We start from the raw sequence: 19,044 nt of genomic DNA, 5'->3' as shown, positions 1-19,044 counted from the left end.
TTTAATAATGATGCTTGAGTGCTTCTTAAACATATTCCTTCCATTTCTTTGGTTAATATCCTACTCATACATATATCCCATCCTCAGAATCAAGTTGACTTGTTTCTTTATATGCCACTCAAAATAAGCAAAACTGAAATATCTTGCTCTGCCATGATTTTACAGGTATGTACTCAGCAGAGTCCAATTCAGAGAGTGTTACTGATAAACGCTGTATGATCAGAACATATCACTAACTGGTTCTTTGAACTTTGTATTCACTTTCACATCTGGAATTCTGTGCTGCAAAATTTCCACAGCTGATTGAAAAATAAAATAAAATAAAATACTAAACAAGATCTCTCCCAGTTTAAAGACAGCATTTTAAAACATTCTACTAGTCTGATGTTATTAAACAGACTGCCCTGAAAAACCTACTACTAAAAGCTGGGAGTCTCTATATGTAACTGATTATGCAAACTGGGTTAATTACTTGAATACTTGTGTTTTGGAATCTGTATAGCTCATAAGCTCCCCTGAGGCAGTTTCAAGCAGCTTAAAGCCTTGTACTCACACGTCAAACGTTAGGGTCAGAAAAAAAACAACGTGCAAAACACAAATTTCTCTACGTATACTCTATCTTTGGCTCAATACAAACACTTATGTAGTGCTTTCCTCTATGTTCTATTAATATGTCCCTGGTACCTGAATCAAGCTATAGCTTCCTCTGCAGCAGAATTTAAAACACACACACACACACACACACACACACAATGGCTTTTTCCAAAGTAATTCTCACTGAATAGAAGGTGGGATCTGGAAAACAACCTTTATGAAAGGGCGGACATGAATAGACAAAGCTCTGAACCAGTATGTGTGCATCTCGTTCTAGTTAAAAGAAGAAGTGGGTTTTCTATTTCTGAGGGGAAAAAAAATCAGTTTTGCTTATGACAAGCCTTTCTTAGTCTTTAGAGAATGCCCTGGCCATTTTCTGTCTCTCAGCTCAATCTTTCAAATATTTTTTTTTAAAAGGTTCAAACACTACAAAGCATCTGATTTAGTGAAAAGCACTTTAAATACCTCTCCAAGTACTCCCCACTGGATCAAAATGTCACAGAAATGTTGTAAACACTATCAGTCATGTTCCAGAGAACAATTTAAACAAACATTGTTTTGCTCTTTTGTCTGGAAAAGTAATTTCTGAAGTGAAGAGTTCAAAACTTTTAGCCTTACATACTATGCAGTAAGGAAAAAAAATACATCTTTTAATCATCAGAAGCAGAGTACACAATAGGCTTTGTCTTGTTAAACAAAAGAACATGCTTTTCCTTTCAATCATTTCCAGCTGTATGATCTAGCCTTCATGGAATCAGAAATTAACAGCATATGGCATCTGGCTACCTGCACAGACTGCATATAAAATCTCAAGTCTTCAATAAGATTAACGGGTCTAGTGGTTGAGAGTGGAGGGGAAACCACCAAACACTATTTCCAAAACAGAGGCAACAGCTCTAACTAAAAGAAAGCAAGAGAAATCATCCCTATTTAATCAGATGTCAACTATATTCTTGCGAAATGACTCAGATCACAAATTTTCCTGCCTCCTAGACAGCTGAAGAAGATACCACCACTGACTGCATAACTGTTTTCGTTCTCAAACAAGGAAAGAATTAGACCAAAAAATAAAAACAAAACAAAACAAAACAAAAACCCAAAACAAAGAAGTTCTGAGTTAACCCACCTTATGACACATCAGAGTGATGCTCTGGACCCAAATGGGCTAGAAACAAAACAAACAAACAAAAAAAACTCAAATGACTTACTATTTTACCATAAGTTCCGCTAAGTCTTAGTACCAGAATGTCAAAATACATAGAATCTTGGACTAAAAGGTCTTCATATGTCTTCCAAAATAAAGCCATTACAAACAAAACATTAAATTTACCTTTTTTATTAATATCACTGGACCAAAATCCTGCTAACTCTTGGAATATATTTCATGCTTCAGAATCCACACAGCCCTAATCTAACCTGATTCCCAGTTATCGGAGCATAAACTCCGAACCTTCCTTTCTGTAGTTCAACAAGATGGGGAATGAGTGCACAACAGTAAAGAATAACTAGGTACCTTCAAACCTAGAAGAAAGAGATGCTTCTATTACTCAAGACTGATCCTTTCCAGCCCCTTCTCAACTCTCTCTTTTACAGCTTGAGGCACTCAACACCTTCAAGCCTACTCCTCACACTTTTAATCCTGTTTAATAGTTTTATCTGGACCCTCTCCAAAGCATTACACGTTGAGTTTCAGTGGGCCCAGAAGTCAAACAGTGGTATATTCCTTGACAGTTTACTTCATAACTCTTAGAGGAGAGAGAAAATATAATTTATTAATAAACATTATGAGAAGTGGGCTTAAAGTAATTTCATCAATAAAGTTTAATTCTGCCCTCAAGCATTTGGATCTGATAAAAGAGTTCCTCAACAATGCCTCAAGTGAAGACAGAGAAGGAAACCCAAACACATTCAAAGGCAGAATAAAATCTCATAAAGGAATACAATTCAGAATAGACAAAATTTTTAAATGGGCAATCCATAAGAGAGACAACTGTTTTAATGTTTTTAAAGCGTACATGGTCTAAGGACAATCAACCGCTGGAAATTCTATACCAGAAGCTCTTTTACTGACTGTGGGTATTGCTAGATTTCCAGTAGGACTATCAAGATTACTTTTTTTAAAGCAACAACTTAAAAGAATACCAAACCTATTTTCATCTATTAGATTCTCCCTCTCTCCACAGTTCTCACCAGGACCCTGACAGCCTGATGACATCAATGTATTACACACCCTTGAGGCACTAGGTTAAATGCAGGAATCTATCTATCACAGCTGCTAATGTTTTATCTTCACTTGAAATTTCAGAAATGCAAATGCAATGCACCAACAGCTGTTCACACTTTCCATTTTTTTTTTTGTAAAGCTGGTCATGAAATGTGGCTTGCTGAACATTTGTAACACGATTACCAGTTTCTGTTTCAATGCCTAGAAATGCTGCTGCCACTAGTGTACTATCTGATTTCACGGCCCAGTAGTGAAATAGCGTGGCTGGACTGGCACTGGTTCCCTGCAAGAGGTGGCAGTGAGAGGGATATGGGGCTGCTTATTAAGGAACTTAAGTCGATTAATGGCTAAAACATACACAACAGCAGTCTGTTTAAATTAGGAACACAGATATGCTAACATGTGCACATGTACACATCCAAATGACAAGTCAATGAATATTCAAAAAGTGCATTTGACTAAAACTTGCTAGGACCTACTGTTTCGCAGCCTACTATAATTTCATAAGACACATCCACAAAAAATCCCAAGATGCAATCTCTTTCCTCTAGAAGTTAACAAACTAACAGAATAATTCTTAAAATTATTCTAGGCTAGCAACTACTTTAAAACCCTAATGAAAGGTAAGGACCCTCTCTCCAAAAATACTTGCAAATACATATCAGATTGCAGAGGGTTAATGGACCTCCTGGACCTATCGATCATGGGCCACAGATTACGAATTCCAGTTCTAAAAAAGGAAATAAGGTAAAGAAAGGAAATGTGGGCCTCATAGTTGTAATCTATTAAGATTATATTTTCAGAAGTGTGTTTTTAATGAGAGAAGAAAGGATGTTCAGGAAAAACAATAATATCTCTAACATTAAAAAAACTGGTAATTTCATGGGACTTCACTGATGGTATAAAAGCTATAAAATGAATTGGGAGAATGTGACAGGAAAACTAAAGTGTACATTTATAATTGGAGAAAAAAATTCTGAAAGAGACAAAAAGGAACCGTGAAGTTACTAACCATTGAGTTGACAGAAATGGCAACAGAAGACTGCAAAAGGAAAATGGAATATAATCAGTGTTTAACTGGAGACAGTGATTCTAGTAGTATTAGCAATGGTGACCAGACTGTGGGAAGACTGTATGGAATAGAGATGAAGAGAACACGCTTTAAACAGGTGATCCTGGGTTGGATTTTAGATCAAAACAAATTTCTTTTAAAAAATTTGAGAGCTCCTTTCTATCTGCTAAATTAAATGCTGCCTGATTCACGAATCATTGAATACAGCCAATAAGGTCTTAAAATTTTTTCTAACTTTTTTTTAATGAGTAATAGTCATTACAATGACTAGTTTACAATGTTGTGTCAAATTTCAGTGTAGAGCACAATTTTTCAGTTATACACAAACATACATATATTCATCGTCACATTTTTTTTCACTGTGAGCTACCATAAGATCTTGTATATATTTCCCTGAAGATATTTAAAATTTTTTAATTGAGTAAGATTTATAGGTTAGATAATATGAATATTAACTTCCTGATTTTGATGTGATTATATAAAAGAATGCATTTTTTAAAAGGTCATTATGTCTGCAACTAACTCTGAAACCATTTAGAAAAATGATATATATAATTATATGTAGAGAGAGAAGGATAAAGCAACTATGGTAAAATGTTAACTTTTGGGCAATCCGGGTAAAATTTAAATGGACTTGTTTGTACAACTTCTATAACTTTTCTTTAAGTCTGAAATTATTTCAAAAAATATTTAAAAATCATATGCTCTGAGCATGGGTGCCTAAGTTCAAATCCTGGCTCTGCCACTCATTAGCTATGTGATGGTTAGCAAGTTAAGTTTTTTAATTTTGTCTTTGCTTCTGTTTCTTCATTTGCAAAATAGGAACAATATAATACTACCTCAAGTTGTTATAAAGAATAAAACGATAATGAGATAATTCATGTAAAGTGTTTATTAGAACAGTGCCTAACAAATAAGAAGCACTCAATCTTTCTTTCTTTTTTTTTCTGAAGGGGGAGGTAATTAGGTTTTATTCATTTATTTATTTTATTTTTTAGAGGAGGTACTGGGGATTGAACCCAGGGCCTCGTGCATGCTAAGCATGCGCTCTACCACTTGAGCTATACCCTCCTCCACAAGAAGCACTCAATCTTAATCATTATTAATATTATTCCTTTCCAAATAGCATTCTTGTTCCCACCATACTTCATCCCACCACTATCTTAAAATTAATTATAGGAAAAAAAAAGAAACAAACAGTGGAAAAAATCATGGTAGTCATGGTTTTTCATCTGTAGCTTCAAGGTTATTGATCCTCTGTGTGGGCTCCCTGTCTCCAGGCCACTCATCTTGTAACCCATTCTCTGACTGCTGTCAAGGGGAGGTTTATACCCATAACTTTATATAAATACACAACTCTGAAAAGTCAATGACTTCCTTAAAATCTTCAATATTAAGTTTAAGAATAAAACTCCAACTTCTTTAACTTATTATGCAAAGCCCGTCAAGATTCAGTTACAGCATACCTCTTTGTGCTCATCTCTCAGTACACTTCCACAAATATACCCTTCACAAAGGCCTCAATGGAGTTCTCCGAATGCAAACCTTCAATCCCTGAAATAGATTCTTTTTTTCTGCCTAGAATGGGATTCCATCCTTATTCATCTAACTAACTTATATTCACTCTCAAAACTTATCTCAGTATGGTGTAGATGTCCCCTTGAGCACACAAACCCCACATGCACACCTCACCATGGTTTCATACTGTAATCACTGATTACTCTATCATGCTCATTAGGTTCTAAGCTTCTTACAGGCAAGAGCTATATATTTTAAGCCTTTGAATTCTAAGCATAAAACTTGATACAATATAGGCTTTCAATTTGTGTTAAGTGAATGAATCTGTTGATAAGAATCTAAATAAGACATTCCAATGTGTGGGTAGACATAGGATAATCTGTTGAGGAAAGTGAAATCTATACTTTTAACCAAGTATATAAAATGTTAGCCATGCAAGTTTCCATCTTAAAAAACTATCTCCATGCCTCAAGAGCTCAGAAAAAGTAGATGGCAATGTAGTTTGGTAAGAAAGCGCATTCCCCTGAACACACGTTCATTGATTTCCTAATATACACCGGTCAGAACAGTATTGTGGTCTTAATGTGCTAAAAACAATATTAACAACTGAAAATGCTTTTGCTGCTGGAGGCATAAACCATATAAAATGACAACTTTTCTAAGTCCCTTCTCTCCACTGGCAATGAAATAGGATGGCCTAATTTCAGTTCATAAAGTTATTTCTAACTAGAGTATCTGAAAAAAAAAACTAACACAATCTGTCTGTGATGGCTTTTCATCTTGCTAGTCACAGTGCCTGGTTAATTCCTATAATCAAAGCCTTGACCAGAGTTACCTTTCGTAGCATGAGTTGGGCAAAACACATGGCCAAATAAAAAAGGTGCTGGAAATAGGCCCTGGAGCCCTATTAAACACAATGGAAATAACATTTGAAAACAGTATCCTTCCCAGCTGGGTAAGAAATACAGTGGCTCCAACCATCTGCTCTTTCTCCCTAAGATTCCTTTTTCACAAATCGATAGGCTGACATTATTTATTCCATTCAAGAAACAAGATCCACAGAGGTGAAGATCACAATTTAAACCAGATAAAATTCCGACAGTAGTAAGGTTAAAAGTGCACAAACTCCTAGACACATTTCATTGTTTTTCTTTTTATATTATACTCTCCACCTCCTTTGCTGTCCCTCCTGCAAGAAAGCTCAGTAAGAAGATTCTCGGAAGGAAACAAGTTTTATTTAGAGTACTTCTGAAAGGAGAGATGACGGGCTTGAATACAAACTGCAAGGTACCCGTTAGACACAAGGAGAAGGCACTGAAGAAAACCAGCTATTCACTCATTCAATAATCTTAAAAGATTTAAGTCAACTCGTGACAAAGTTACCAAGCATTAACATTTGAACTGATTTGGTTCTGACTTTCTAACCACAACTAAGAAGAAAATTATAAAGAAGAAATCTACTTTGATTCCATGTATAAATAAAGTAGAGAGGCTATTAAGCTATATGCTAGTGTTTTATAACTTAGACCTTCAAATTCTATTGTGGAATTACACGTAAGCACTGGAAGAGACCCATCCTCTAAAAGTATTCTTTCTTCGAAGGAACCCCCATAAAGCTCTCGTGCAATTCTAGGGTTCTGTGGAACAACATATGAAAACCGCAGGAACAGGTCTGTATTCCTAACTGCAACTAGTTTACAATACTTCTTAGAATACCAAACTCTATCAAAATTTGGCAATCTTGCTGCTCATGTATATCAACAAAGGACTGACAAGCAATAGAGTCCTATTAAGTCAAACTTAAAAGAATTTTTGCACAAACCACCATATAATCTCTGCACACTCCGCAAAGAAAAATACTTACTTTGAAAGCTTTTTTGCATGTGACCCAGTTTCACTAGATTATGAGTTCCTAGAAGGCAGAACTATGTCTTTTTCATTTTTGATTCTCTGCCTTCCTCAACCTTGCCCACCCAGTGCCTAGTATAGACCTTTACACATAAAAAAGGGCTGCTTTAAAAATATTAGGAACAATCCAGTATTCAGAAATAGAGGAAAAGTTACATTATGGTATTTATATAATTATATAAATTGTATATAATTATAGTATATATAAATTATATATTATAATACTAATCATATAGAATTATATAAAATATTTCAAATGATTTGGTAAATTTATACTTATGGACATTAACTATGTCTAAGATGTGAATGAAAGGCTATACAGTTTGTGTATATATTTATATATAAAACTTAAGTTCATTTATACAAATATGTATATACCGACACAATATATACATAAGTGATTTTCATTTATCCCTAAATAAAAATCTAAAATCTTCTTACTAAAAGGGTATCTATGAGCAGTGGGATCTTTGAATGATTCTCACACTCCAGTTTACATACACCTGTATTAGTAATATGAAATTTTTAAATAATGAGTATTAATACCTCCCATGGATAGCAAAACAGTTAAAATGTATACATGTTGGAAAAAAAAGTCACCTAAATTTAACTCTCTAAACTATCTACCATTCCTCTTCCCAAATCTCTGAAGTGACTTAATCCTCAGGTCCTTTGTCACCTGCCTTAGCACCCCACTTTTCTGTCTTACTTTTCTTTTGTGTTCTCTTCACTCACAGCTTCATCCACATCCAACAGTAAGGCAGAAAATTCACTATCTAGGCTGTTACAATTTGTTTTTATGCCTCTTACATCTCTTATTCATCATTCCCACATTAAACTACAACTAAATGTTGACCACTACACACTCATCAGAATGACTAACATTAAAAAGACTGATAACAAATGTTAGCAAGGAGGTAGAGCAAGTGAAACTTTCACGTATTAAAAGTGTGTAAAATGGTACAACCACTTTGCAAAAAGGTTTGGCAGTATCTCATAAAATTCTGACCCAGAATTCCACTCCCAGGTATATTTACCAAAGAGAAATGAAACATATGTCCACAAAAAGACTTCTACAACAATGTTCAGAGTAGCTTTATTCATGACAGCCAAAAACTAAAACATCTCCAGTTTCCATCAACAGGAGAATGAATAAATGCTGTTAAATTCATGTATGAGAATAAAATTCAGCAACAAAAAAGAACGAACAGATAACAATATAGAGATATTTCAAAATCATGAGGTTAAGTGAAAGAATCCGTATATAAGAGTACATACTGCATGATCCCATTTATATGAAGTTCTACAACAGGCAAAATTAACCTATAGTGGAAAAAGTGGTTGCTTCCTGGGAGAAAGGAGTAGAGGACCAAGTGGGAAGGAGCATTAGAGGACTTTCTGGCGGAGATGGTAATGTCCTATATCTTGACAAGGGGTCAGGTTAAACAGGTGGACACATTTGTCAAAACCTCACTTCTGATTTGTGCATATTACGGTATTTAAAATTTACCTCAAAAGAAAAAATAATCAAATGTTGAACTCTAGCTCATGTTATCCATGCTGAAGTATTTAGAGATGAAGTGTACTAATGTCTCAAACATACTATGGAACAAAAAAAGATGCGATGGGTTGAGGAATGCTAAAGTATTGTAGGATGTTCACTGTAGAATCTGGATGGTGGGTAAATATGGATATTAATTGTGTAATTCTTCCAGCTTTTCTGCGTGTTTGGAATTTTTCAAAGTAAAATGTTAAGAAAAAAGTAAACTTTGACCTCCAACTCAAATTACTTTTTGCTCAGTCTCCAGAGATAGACAGCCTCATTTCAGAGCAAGCAAAGTCCAGCTTCCCTCTACTGAGACCACTAGGCAGGAACACTCAATATACTACTTAGTAGTGGAGTCAGAAGCAGTAAATCATCAAGCCTGCATGGAGGAGGGAAGATTGGTCCCAAAGGATGAGCCAAACAGGAAACTCATTGGTGCAAAGCAATCAGAGTGACTACACTACTACTAATTGTAACAGCACCTTTGGTGACTTCTTTCTTGGGCTAAAAAAACAAGGGCACTTTCAATCAGTACAAATCCTTTTTAGGGGAGTCTGCCACCACCACCCAAATATTCACGCACATTCTTAGGTAGTTTTTCTTCCCTAAGTACAACCAGAAGTACCTTCTAACAAAAACACACACAGCTTTGAATTGCAGCATGGGACAGATTTATGGAATATGGAAGACATTAAAGTATTCACTTTCTCTCTGAAAATAAAGAGGGCAGACTCATAAACAATGCCTGAAAGGCATTTCAGCAGCTTAATCCACACAGGACATGTTTTGCTTTTTGAGACAATCAGGAACTGTTGGGTACAGGAAGCCATAAACAACAAGAACTTGGCTTAAGGAGGAGAACAAAATAAATGTTTTTTATGGAAATCACTTAACATTTTTTGAAGGGGTTTATTTATATGTGACAAGGTCTACACGACACAACTTGTACATAAGCAGCAGCTCTTACGATACATCTAATGTTGATTGACTTCTTACAACAGTGGCACCAAGCAGGACCAGCCTGTCAGCATTTCCATCAACAACTACATTTGCTGGGCTTAATAATTCCCTTTTTCCAATTTTCTCCAGACAGGGAAAACCACTTAGTGCTAAGCATTCAAGCTCAGCCAAGAGCTTTTCTTTTAAGTTCCAGCGTACATGAAGTCTGAAGTTGTAGAAAGCAGCTTTCCTTAGGTAGGCCCAGCCTTTTACGTCTAAGAGGCTAGAGTCATGATAGAAAAACCACCCAAAGAATTCTGTAACTTAACTAATATGCCATGTACAGAATTTACTGAGTTAATAAGGCTTATGATAGAATGAAACAGAAAATACCATGAGAGATGGGAGATAGTCTCTTAGTGAAAAATCACTTTTTTCAATAGGTACCTTAGAATGTACAATTATGATCTGATAATCCCACTGAAGTAAAACAATTTATGAATAAGGCACAAATTTTTTTGCCAAGTAGTATCTGAAAAGTGCAGGTTTCAGAAATGAAGGATTAGTGTTCTGTTTCGAGACTTCTCTGTATAATCATAAGCAAGATTCTGAATTCTTTACTCACCCCATCAATAAAATTAACCACACTTTCTAAGTTATTCATGTTTAAAGACTTTGAACTCCTCATATAAGCAACAGGGAACAGGTACGGTTCCTGCAGTCTTCTTTCTCCCCACTATAAAAGAAGAGGCCCTATACAATGCATATGAATTGTACTTACACCCCAAACCATGATGCTCAGAACAAATATCCTACACAAACAGGGAATACATATCCCACGCACGGTAAAATCATAAGATCGTAGTTTTTCCCCCAACTTTCACTTCTATGTTTTTCTTCGTCAATATTATTTATGAATGGTCTGAAAAGAAATAATCACTTGGAATGTTTTTTCCTTAAATACTCAGAAGTACAAAAATTGTTAACTACTGAGGCACTAGTACATGCTACTTACCATTTATTCAGTACTGCTGCTGTACGGCCTTCTTTTACCATGTTTTCTTTAGGTGAAAACTAACTTATGACTTCAAGTGAAAGATGGCAGATTGAGCTAAACTCCTTCCTCAAAACTCCACTAAAATAAAGCTAAACAACCTCTTTTTAAAAAGGCATACACCCACAAAAATCAAAAAGTACAGAAGGACCAACAGCAACAAAATGTTAAAAGCTGGAAAGCAGAGGACCCAGCTGGTAACCAGACAAAGCAAGTAGTGGGGAAAGCCAAGTGGCAGCGTGACTTGCCCCGTATCAGTAGCACTAGGTGTCTCCGGGAAGGGAGAGGAGACAATGAAGCTTCAACGGGCTTAGTTGAAAGTTGCTTAAGAAGCAGTCAGACCCTTAGATTTCCCTTTCTAACTTCACCTGGGCACCACCTATCTATCCTTCACTCACCACAGCAAAAAGCCAGAAAGTCTATGGACTGGGAGATAGCTGTCACAATTGAGAACGTAAGTATCATTCTGAAAATGAGATTAAGCAAGAGAGTTTACATACTAAATGCTGAGATCCCAATCTTTTTCTCCCACTTAGATTCCTTAAAATGCTGGCAGGCAAGAAGGATTCTAGAAGAGCCTACTTGGGGTAATTTGACCAGTCAAAAAAAAAAAAAAAGCACCAAAAGATACTGACAAAGGAAGTTTCTCCCCAAAGAAACTGTCTATCCAGATCACCTTCTGGAAGGAGGAGGTGAGGGAATAACTTCAGTGGGAGTTGAAGGTGATTATGTAAGTATACTTTGTCTTGTATCCACTAGAAACCCACATTTATTGCTGAGTATGTACAGAAATAGGGTCCAGACTTCTCAATGCTACTGATTACTGTCTTATTTTAAGTTTCCCCAGAAGGAGAACCTGAGACAAAGATTTCCATCCAAGGAATTTATTTGGGAGAGGACCCCAGGAAGGACGGTAGGGACGTGAAGAAGTGAGGGGCATTAATTCGCTATTTCTGGCACCCAAAGAAAGCCTTTAGGCAAAGAAATGCAGGTGCTGGCAACTGGAAGTTCAGGAGGCACACACAGAAAAGGTAAGATCTAAAGGGATATACTAAACAACCAATTCTCCAAGGAAGACATACAAATGATCAAAAAGCACACGAAAAAATGCTCAGTATCACTAATTATCAGAGAAATGCAAATCAAAACTACAATGAGGTATCACCTCACACCAGTCAGAATGGCCGTCATTCAAAAATCCAAAAATGACAAATGCTGGAGAGGCTGTGGAGAAAGGGGAACCCTCCTACACTGCTGGTGGGAATGCAGTTTGGTGCAGCCACTATGGAAAACAGTGTGGAGATTCCTCAAAAGACTAGGAATAGACTTACCATATGACCCAGGAATCCCACTCCTGGGCTTGTACCCAGAAGGAAATCTACTTCAGGATGACACCTGCACCCCAATGTTCATAGCAGCACTATTTACAATAGCCAAAACATGGAAACAACCTAAATGTCCATCAACAGGTGACTGGATAAAGAAGATGTGGTATATTTATACAATGGAATACTAGTCAGCCATAAAAACCGACAACATAATGCCATTTGCAGCAACATGGATGCTCCTGGAGAATGTCATTCTAAGTGAAGTAAGCCAGAAAGAGAAAGAAAAATACCATACGAGATCGTTCATATGTGGAATCTAAAAAACAAAAACAAAGCATAAATACAGGACAGAAATAGACTCATGGACAGAGAATACGGACTTGTGGTTACCAGGGGGGTAGAGGGTGGGAAGGGATAGACTGGGATTTCAAAATTGTAGAATAGATAAACAAGATTACACTGTATAGCACAGGGAAATATACACAAAATGTTATGATAAATCACAGAGAAAAAAATGTGACAATGAGAGTGTATATGTCCATGAATGACTGAAAAAGTGTGCTGAACACTGGAATTTGACACAACATTGTAAAATGATTATAAATCAATAAAAAATGTTAAAAAAATGTGCTGAACACTGGAATTTGACACAACACTATAAAATGATTATAAATCAATAAAAAATGTTAAAAAAAGAAAGATCTAAAGGGATATAAACAGGGCACCAATAGCACCTGCTACATCCATCGTGATAACTGAGCTAATCTGTGTCACTATCTTAACCAATGTAAAACATTGTCTCCCAGAAGTTCACTCTTAAATCCTTTCCTTAACTTTCTTTTTCATGTTTCACGACTTTAATAGAATATTCTAACTATTCTGTACAAATTGAAAACACTGTATTCAGTTACAAATGAGTGGTAAGTAAGGCTCAGCACCCCATAGGCCTGGCCACAGCGTGGACACGGCACCCCCTGCTGCCAGCGGCCGCACCGTCAGAAAGCCACACGCCAGCCTAGCACAGGTCGCTCCCAACCCAGGGCTTTTAAGACAAGATGAACGTGGGGCCAAGAAATGGGAGCTGCTGAGAAAGCAAAGCATTTACACACTGAATGGAAAGGCTCTCCTCCCCAGCCCGAGCGCCGCACCACAAAGACTGGCAGATCCCGGCCCTGCTCTGTGGCCCACGTGTCGTGGGGACCGGCTCCTGCCACCGGCAGTTTCTTCCACGCCAGCCTCATCTGGTAGGAGCCGGACCACTTCCTGCTCAGGGCACCAGGTCTCCAGTCACAAACCTGGTTTCAGAAACTCTAAGGACAAGCGACAGCATGCATCCCAAGCCCTCACCAGCGTGAAAGGGTAAATAAATACGAGATGAACCACAAGACCTTGTGCCTCAGGGTCAGTGGGCACCACAACCCCACGCCCACCTGAGGAAAGCGAAGCCCAGGAAAGAGCAGTGAGAAGAGAGCACCACTCCGCCGGCTCCCCGACGGTGGGCGAGGCGGGAAATGGCGTGGGTCCTTCAAATGCAACAAAAGTCCGGCCTGACAGCGGGAGAGGGGTAACCAGCTCCAGAGGTCCTGGAACCACATCCCTGGACACGTGCCCCTGGCATCTATCCAATGTGGTCTGTGCCACTCCCCCAGGCGGGGCCTGGCAGGTCCACTGAGCTGCGCCCAAGGTGGTAGAGGGTGCTAGAATCAAACCTCCTATTTCTGAAATGCATCTGAGTTGCCACTGCATGGGTTAAGCAAAATAAAGTAAAAGGAGAAGTTAAGTGAAAACCATGCACTTGGAAGAGAGTTAGAGGTGAGCACTGTCAGGTCACGGGTTGGCACTGAGCTGGGGACGTGCGGCGACTACACCCACGGGGCGTCTCCCTGCTCTTTGCACTCGGAGGGCTGGCTGGGCTCTTTCTTGGAGTTGATTTCGGCGTCGTCCTCATCTTCTCCCTCCTCGTCACCTTCTAATTCCTCCTCTTCTTCTTCCTCACCGTCTTCAAAATTGTCATCCTATATGGCCTCCCCCGTGAAGTAGAGCACAGCTCGAGGGACTATCCGCTTGTGAAAGAAGTGTCCGATCTCAAAGTCGGAGGCTAATGTGAATTTGGAATCTTCATCCAGTGATTCTCCATCTCCTGATGCTTTCAGGGGATTGAAGAAGTTGAAAAAAGAATCGTCGGGGACTTGTTTGGTGATTGTGCTGACGGTGCCTCGAGCCTTACGTTTCTGCTTTTTCTTGATGGTTTTGACTGTCACGTTCTTCCCCTTCTTCCAGTCAATAGTGCACCCATCACTGTCCACTATCTCAGGCCCTTCAAAGGAAAAGGGGTCGGCCTTATCTGGCTCTGACTTCATCTTGTACGTTTTTGTCAGGACTGAATTGGTAGTCACTGGGTTCGAAGTGGAACTCTAATACAAAAGACACAGGCTGTCCAGGCTCTGAGAATTTCACCTTGATATCCTGCAGGTGTTTCAAGATTGGTTCATCATATTCCTGGACGAGTTCACTGAGCATATCGACATTTCTGAAGATGGTAAACCAGAACTCCGGAATTCCTTTGGGGTTTGGCTCCTCTGCTGCTGCTGCTGCTGCTGCTGCTGCTGCTGCTTTTTCTGCTATGACTACTTTGTTTTTCATGTCCCCAGCCGGCTTGTCCTCCTCTTCATTCTCACTGTGCCACTCTGACTCTGCGTCTGTGGGCTCAGTGTCACCAGTGACAACCTCCCTTCTCCTGTCAAAGAGAGGCTGGTATAAGGCTGCATACTTTCTCTCCAAGTCGTGGACCTCTTCACAGAACTTGGCTTCTATCTGAGCACATTTCACCTGAAGCTGTTTCAACGCATTGATCCTTCTTTTTACTGCTTTAGGTAAAGTCTCGATGTAGCTCGAAGGAGTGTGGGAGACACTGTCAAGTTGTTCCTGCAAAGCTGCCAGAACTTGAGGATTCTGCGTCACTTGATCTGTGAGCTTTTTTGTATTACTTGCATTTTTAGCAGCTTCCAATGAATCTGAAGGAACCCCATCTGAAAAACTGTTATCTGCCATCTGAATGCTTTTATCCCCTCACGCCTCCTGCAGCAGTGGCGGCGGCCATGTCTGCTTCTCTCGCTCCAGGACTGCTTAACTGTCTTTTAGAAAGCTAATAACTTAATAGTAAATGGTAGGGGTCCCAACATTATCAAGCACTTTTACAAAGTTATCTAGTCAAAGCTGTACATCATTTGGGTTAATCATACTAGCCGCATCACTCTGTATTGTAGATAAACATTAACCACCCCTATTTCACCAGTGAGAAAATGAGTCCAAAGCAACAAAGTGATGCATTAGGTTCAAAAGTAAATTAAGATAAAATTAAAAGTTAAACTCGTGGCTCCTGTTTTAAACTTTTGAAACATACTGCCTGTTAAGTTTCACAGTCACATAAATTATGCCAATTTCCCAGCTCCAGGAATTTTAGCCCAGAACAGCTGGCCAGAAAGATACATTACTTTACTTCACAATTAGGTAACCAAAACTAAAAATTATACTTGGCTGCAACATTAACTCTCTGAAAGGTAAATGCAACCTGAATGTCCTCTAGGCCCATCAACTTCAGTATCTCATTAGGCTATTCTAGAAATATTCTATCTCTAAATCCATTGGCTCAAAAACTTCACTTATCAAAGTGACTAGACCTCAGTTTCCACTCATCACATTCTCATTCACAGTCCACCTTGAAGGATTCTCTCTCTATCCCTTATAGAAATGCCTTCCCTTTTAATATCTAGTTTGGTTAAAGGCGGGTACCCCACAGTACAATGATTGGGATTCCTAATTACATACTCTGACAGTTTCATGCCCTAAAGTATACAATTGCTTGGCTCCAGAGTGAGGTTAGGGGAGAAGACTAGGTCAGAGTGGTTGGATCAATGCTCCTTCTTAGTGCTTGGATCCTGTGGCAATGTCTGGCTCACTGTGCCAGGATCCTGACACACGAGCTTGTTTCTCCTAAGGGTACCACTGTCTCTCCTTGCAATCTGACTACCGTATCCCAGTTTAAGTATGCACAGTTGTGCATAGTGTTGACTCTCTTTCCCATGTGGTCCAGAATGTACCAAACAGCAGACATAGCTAGGTGCTGCTTTAGTGTCCCTGAGATTTCCAGGACAGTTAAAAAAAATTGTCTGCCCAAAACAGACATAAGACATCCAAGGGAGTGTTGCGTAACTTCTCATTCTAGCTCTGGCTGTGCCAAGACAACCTGTTATACAAGTTTGAAGTCTTCAAACAGAAAGACATAGGTGATTTATTAAAACCCAGGAATTAAACCTTCAGTTCAAATCAGTTTATTATCAAGTTTCTATTGCCAGCTTGCCCAAAGTTGCTTTTCCTCACAGGCAGAGAGGAAAACACACTGACCTACTTCACAAAAATGTCAACAGTAACTATAAAATCTCTAAACAGATGTTCCATATCACCAATAATCTTTTCATCATTTGAGTACCATCTGGGTGCATGATAGCCAAGGATAGCAACATTATTAATTAACAAATGACAAATTAAGAAATGGCCTTCTTCAAATCCCCATGTGTATTCCAATCATTTCTTTGCCATGGGACAAGAAATAAAGAGGAGCATCTTATTTTCCAAATTAAATGAACCAGTGAGATGGCAGAGTAGAAGGACGCTTGCAGCTCACCCTCTCCCACAAATAACCAAAACTCTCATCTACGGACCCACTCAGCCAACCAGAGCACCAGCTGAACTCCAACAGAACATGGCCCTCTTCAAAAGACAAAGACACCAAAAATCTGGCAGGAGAAAAGGCAAAAAGAAAGAAGGAAAAACAAAACAGTGCGGGAAGGAGCGGCAAAGGAGGACTGGTGCTCATTCGCTGGGTCTCCCCTCTCCAAAGGAGAGGCCAACAGGACGGAGAGGGAGTCTCCGAGGCTCAGATCTGCCCTGAGCACCCCTTGACCAATAGAACTAAGTTAAACGGGCACAAAGAGTCCCCGCGACACCCAGCTCGAAAGGCGAGCCGGCAGCTGCAGGCTGGGCCAGGCCGCCCGAGCCGGGCGGAGGATGCGGGCGGCTGCACTGAGGCAGCCCCGGGGGACGGCAGGGGGCTGCATGCCATGGCTGGGAGGGGATATGGAGCCGAACAACCTTGGTCCCCCACAAATTGTGAAAAAAGCAAAGCAACAAGGCCAGAGTGCCCTGAGGGGAGGGGCACTGTAGCCTGTGTCTCCTCAGACCTGCGGCACCATTACTGGCTCTTCTCGCAAGAAGAGAGGCGGGGCGCAGCCATAGCCGCTGTCTCCTTCTGTGCGTGGCGCCCGGGCGGAGGTGGGGCCGAGACCTGAATCTGCACCCGAGAGCTCCGCAACCGCCTAGGCAGGACTGAGACTTGTTTACAGCCCAAGGCAGATAGGATCTTTCTGCCCTGGTACCTCAGAGAACTCACGCTCTCAAGACAAGGAGCTTAGATTTGGCACAGAGCAGGGGTGGGGCTGTTCCGGAGTCTTCCCCGAGCCTGCCGTAGGAGCGCCGACCCGAGGCAGAGCAAGCAGCTGCACAGAGCAGTGGAGCGACCACTGGGACAGGGCGGGCAGCCACCCACCTTCCTGGCAGGAACGCAGCACCTGACCACAGTGCGGGGAGGAGGGGCGATCCGCTCACCTGCCTCACCTGAGCACAGCATCTGACTGCAGCATCGGGAGGGGGAGTGACCCGCCCACCCACCGGCCACAGTGCCAGAGAGATATGAGCAATATGAAGAAGCAGAGGAACCACTCCCAATTAAAAGACCAAGAGAAATCCCCTGAAAGCACAATCAAGAAAATAGACATTGATGGCCTACTACATCAAAATTTCAAAAAAGGAGTGATCAAAGAACTGAAGGAACTAAAAGAAATAGTGTTTAGAGATATAAAGTATGTCAAAAATGAAATAGAAGCTATAAAGCAAAACCAAGTAGAATTAGTAAACTCATTGGCTGAAATGAGAACTGATCTAAAGGCTGTAAAAAGCAGGCTAGATAATGCAGAGGAACGAGTAAATGACCTAGAAGACAGGACAACAGAAAGCACCCAATCAGAACAGCTGAGAGAAAAACAAAAAAAAAATGAAAACAATACAAGGGACCTATGGGATAATATATAGCGTGCCAATCTACACATAATAGGGGTTTCAGAAGGGGAAGAAAGAACAAAGGGGATTGAAAAAGTATTTGACGAAATCATGACTGAAAACTTCCCAAACCTAAAGAAGAAATCAGATTTCCAAGTACAGGAGGCTCAGAGGGTCCCAAACAGGAAGAACCCAAACAGATCCACACCAAGACATATCATAATCAAGCTGTCCAGAGTCAAGGATAAAGAAATAACCCTAAAGGCAGCAAGAGAAAAACAGTGAGTTACAAGGGAACCCCCATAAGGTTCTCAGCTGATTTCTCTACACAAACACTACAGGCCAGAAGGGAGTGGTAAGATATATTCAAAGTCCTGAATGAAAAAGATGCAGCTTAGGATAGTCTATCCAGAAAGGCTATCTTTTAGAATAGAAGGAGAGATAAAGAACTTCAAAGACAAGCAAAAACTAAAAGAGTTTAGCAACACTAAACCCATGCTAAAAGAAATATTGACAGGTCTACTCTAAATAGAAAAGAAGCAGGATGCTACAAAAATGAGAAACTCATAACTGGAAAGGTGATAACTACCATGAATTACAAATAGAATAAACACAAAATTGTAAAAGAAGGCATCTAAATCATTAAGAGTGGGAGAGGGAAGCAAGGAAACCCACTGTGGAAAACAGTATAGAGATTCCTCAAAAGACTAGGAATAGACTTACCATATGGCCCAGGAATCCCATTCC

The 19,044-nt window shown here is 39.6% G+C and overlaps 1 protein-coding gene and 1 pseudogene across 3 annotated transcripts in view; both read right to left on the bottom strand.

The window, feature by feature from the left end:
* EXOC6B (exocyst complex component 6B) overlaps positions 1-19,044 on the bottom strand; it is a 533,613-nt gene that overhangs the window by 394,056 nt on the left and 120,513 nt on the right. The gene's annotated exons all lie outside the window — the stretch shown is intronic.
* LOC102529208 (nucleosome assembly protein 1-like 4 pseudogene) lies at positions 13,923-15,274 on the bottom strand (annotated as a pseudogene).

This window comes from Vicugna pacos, chromosome 15 (assembly GCF_048564905.1).
Source record: "Vicugna pacos chromosome 15, VicPac4, whole genome shotgun sequence".
In the NCBI taxonomy this organism is placed as follows: domain Eukaryota; kingdom Metazoa; phylum Chordata; class Mammalia; order Artiodactyla; family Camelidae; genus Vicugna; species Vicugna pacos.
The sequence above is the reverse complement of the archived record's forward strand: the minus strand, read 5'-3'. Positions and strand labels throughout refer to the sequence as shown.